This window comes from Hordeum vulgare, chromosome 5H (assembly GCF_904849725.1).
Source record: "Hordeum vulgare subsp. vulgare chromosome 5H, MorexV3_pseudomolecules_assembly, whole genome shotgun sequence".
NCBI classification, from domain to species: Eukaryota; Viridiplantae; Streptophyta; class Magnoliopsida; order Poales; family Poaceae; genus Hordeum; species Hordeum vulgare.
In genome coordinates, this window is record NC_058522.1 from 365,694,028 (window position 1) to 365,698,682 (window position 4,655).

Below are 4,655 nucleotides of genomic sequence, written 5' to 3' on the forward strand. Positions count from 1 at the left end.
CTCTAGTATATATAGGAGGGAGGGAGGGGAGGAGGCAGCCTCAAACCCTCAAGGTTTGGCCGAAATTGGAGGTGGAGGAGTCCTATTCCAATCCTACTAGGAGTAGGATTCCTCCTCTCCACTTGGAAACCCTTTCCACCTTTTCCACCTTTGGGTTTCTTTCCTTCCCACCTCCAATCCGCCTTGGGATTTAGTGGAGGCTTTGGCAAGCCCACTAAGGGCTGGTCCAAGTCCTCCCACAGCCCAAGAGACCCTTTGGGGTGGGTGGGCCCACCTGGTGGACCCCCGGAACCCATTCGTCACTCCCGGTACACTACCAGAGATGTTCGAAACTTTTCAGGAGTTCAAAAACCACTTTCCTATATATCAATCTTTACCTCTGGACAATTCCGGAGATCCTCGTGACATCCAGGATCTCATCCGGGACTCCGAACAACCTTCGGTTACCAACACCTATAACTCAACTATACCGAAACATCACCAACCTTAAGTGTGCAGACCCTGCGGGTTCGAGAACTATGCAGACATGACCTGAGACACTCCCCGGTCAATAACCAATAGTGGGACCTGGATGTCCATATTGGCTCCTACATATTCTATGAAGATCTCTATTGGTTGAAGCTCCATGTCAAGGATTCAGTTAATCTTGTATGCTGTTCCCTTTGTCCTTGGGTATGTTACTTGCCCGAGATTCGATCGTCGGTATCTCCATGCCTAGTTCAATCCCGTTACCAGCAAGTCTCTTTAGTCATTCCGTAATACAAGATCCGTGACTAACTACTTAGTCACATTGCTTGCAAGGCTTATTATGATGTTGTATTACCGAGTGGGCCCCGAGATACCTTTGTGTCACACGGAGTGACAAATCCCAGTCTTTATCCATGCGAACCCAATAGACACCTTTGGAGATACCTATAGAGAACCTTTATAGTCACCCAGTAACATTGCAACGTTTGATACACACAAGGTATTCCTCCGGTGTCCGGGAGTTGAATGATCTCATGGTCACAGGAACAGATACATTGACATGCAGAAAACAATAGCAATAATCTGACAGGATCATATGCTACCTTTATAGTTTGGGTCTTGTCTATCACATCATTCTCCTAATGATGTGTCCTGTTATCAAGTGACAACAATTGTCTATGGCCAGAAAACCTTGACCATCTTTGATCAAGGAGCTAGTCAACAAGAGGCTCACTAGGGACAGTGTGTTGTCTATGTATCCACACATGTATTTGAGTTTCCAATCAATACAATTCTAGCATGGATAATAAACGATTATAATGAACAAGGAAATATAATAATAACCAATTTATTATTGCCTCTAGGGCATATTTCCAACAGAAATAGCTCAAAACGAAAACAAGAGATATTGTCGTAATACGAAGGTCAAAACCTTCGGGAGATTATATAATTAAATTTTGCCGACCTGAAAGAGTATACCACAAGAAAATGGAGTTCAGAGGGTACACGAGGTGGCCACAAGCCTGCAGGGCGCGCCTAGGGGGAAGGCCACGACCCCCTAGCTTGTCGCCTCCTCGTGCACTTTTTGGGCTGTTTTAAGATTTTCTAATTTTTTTAATATTCCAAAACTGATAAAAATTGCCATTAGAAACGTTTTGCAGTCGGTTTGCTTACCGTAACACATACCTATTCCTTTTCGGAGTCTGAAACGTTCTGATAGGTTTCCCTAATGTACTCCTCCGGAATTATGGTATTGATAATATTGGTTTCAACATTTATGGAGTACATGAGATATAATGTTTGATTCTTTGCCCATTCACCACCTTTGGATTTGTGCCTTCGACGTTGTTGATCTTGATGCCACCGGAACGATATAATTCCTCGATAATGTAAGGCCCTACCCATTTAGAGAGAATCTTTCCTGCAAAAAAAATCTTAAACAAGAGTTGTATAGAAAGACATGATCACCTACATTGAATTCTCGCTTTTGTATCCTTCTATCATGCCATCTCTGAACCTTTTCTTTAAACAACTTAGCATTCTCATAGGCCTGGGTTCTCCATTCATTAAGTGAGCTAATGTCAAATAACCTCTTCTCACCAGCAAGTTTGAAATCATAGTTAAGCTCTTTAATTGCCCAATAACCTTTATGTTCTAGCTCTCTAGAGGTAAGTGACATACTTTACCATAAACCATTTTATACGGAGACATACCCATAGGGTTTTTGTAAGCGGTTATATAAGCCCATAATGCATCATCAAGTTTCTTAGACCAATTATTTCTAGATCTATTAACGATCTTTTGCAAGATCAATTTTATTTCTCTATTGCTCAATTCTACTTGACCACTAGACTGAGGATGATAAGGAGATGCAATCCTACGATTAACATCATACCTAGCAAGCAATTTACGGAAAGCACCATGAATAAAGTGTGAACCACTGTCGGTCATTTAATATCTAGGGACTCCATATCTAGGGAAAAATAACTTCGTTGAGCATTTTAATAGAAGTGTTATGATCGCCATTACTAGTTGTAATAGATTCTACCCACTTAGTAACATAATCAAGAGCAACTAGAATATGAGTATACCCGTTGGACTTTGGAAAAGGTCCCATATAATCAAAACCCCAAACATCAAATGGTTCAATAACAAGAGAGTAATTCATAGGCAATTCCTGACGTCTACTAATATTACCTATTCTTTGACATTCATCACAATATAAGACAAACTTACGAGCATCTTTGAAGAGAGTATGCCAATAAAAACCAGATTGTAATACCTTGTGTGGAGTTCTATCTCCTGCGTGATGTCCTCCGTAGGTCTCGGAGTGACACTTGTGTAGGATCTATCCCTGTACATGCTCAGGTACACAATGTCTAATAATACCATATACTCCTTCTTTATAAAGTCGTGGATCATCCCAAAATTAATGTCTTAAATCATAGAAGAACTTTTTCTTTTGTTGGTATGTGAAGCTAGGCGGTATAAATTTAGCAACAATGTAGTTAGCATAATCAGCATACCAATGGACACTGCATGAAGCATTTATGATAGCTAATTGTTCATCAAGGAAGCTATCATCAATAGTTAGTGGGTCATCAAGAACATTCTCTAGTCTAGACAAGTTATCTACTATGTGGTTATCCGTGCCCTTTCTATCAATAATATGCAGATAAAATTCTTGTAGCAGAAGAACCCATCTAATAAGTCTAGGTTTAGCATCTCTCTTTTCCATAAGGTATTTAACAACAACGTGATCAGTGTGAACAATTATTTTGGAATCAACAATATAAGGTCTAAACTTATCACAAGCAAACACAACCGCTAAAAATTCCTTTTCGGTGGTAACGTAGTTTCTTTGAGCACTGTCTAGAGTTTTACTAGTGTAATGTATGACATTTAATTTCTTATCAACTCTTTGCCCTAGAACAACACCAACAGCATAACCACTCGCATCACAAATAATTTCAAAGAGTAGGTTCCAATCAGGTGGTTGAACAACACGTGCAGTGATTATGGCTCTCTTAAGAATTTCAAATGCTTCTACACAATCATCATAAAAAACGGATGGAATGTCCTTTTGCAAAAGATTAGTGAGAGGCTTAGAAATCTTAGAGAAGTCTTTAATAAATCTCCTATAGAAACCAACATGACCAAGGAAACTTCTTATACCTTTGATATATGTTGAACACGACATTTTTTCAATAGCATCAACTTTAGCTTTATCAACTTCAATACCTCTGTCGGAGATTTTGTGTCCGAAGACAATGCCTTAATTAACCATAAATTGGCACTTCTCCCAATTCAAGACAAGATTAGTTTCTTCACATCTCTGCAAAACTCGATCAAGGTTGCTCAAGCAATCATCAAAAGAAGTTCCGTAAACGGAAAAATCATCCATGAAAACCTCAACAATCTTTTCACAAAAGTCACAGAATATAGCCATCATACATCTTTGAAAGGTAGCGGGTGCATTGCATAAATCAAAAAGCATACATCTATAAGCAAAGGTACCAAAAGGGCAAGTAAAAGTGGTTTTCTCTTAATCCTCTTTTGACACACGTATTTGAGAGAAACCAGAATAACCGTCTAGAAAGCAAAAATATGTATGTTTGGATAGTCTTTCTAGCATTTGATCAATAAAAGGTAGCGGGTAATGATCTTTCCTAGTAGCTTTATTTAATTTCCTAAAATCAATTACCATTCTATATCGTGTAAGAATCTTTGCGGGATCAATTCATTTTTATCATTAGGAACAACGGGTATACCTCCCTTTTTAGGGACACAATGAACGGGACTAACCCATCTACTATCAGCAATATGATAAATTATACCTACCTCGAGAAGCTTTAGTATTTCATTTCTTACCACTTCCTTCATTTTGGGATTTAGTCGTCGTTCGTGATCGACAACTGGTTTAGCATCGGGCTCCATATTGATTTTGTGCTGACATAGAGTGGGACTAATGCCCTTAAGGTCATCAAGAGTATATCCAATAGAGGCACGGTGCTTCCTCAAAGTTTTCAATAATCTCTTTTCTTGATGCTCTGAAAGGTTAGCACTAATAATAACATGATATATCCCCCCTCACCCCATTCCACCCCCTCTCCCGCCATGTACATGTGTAACTATTGGCTTTATATATACATGCAGTAGGATCTTATCCTACTGTCTTACACTCAAAA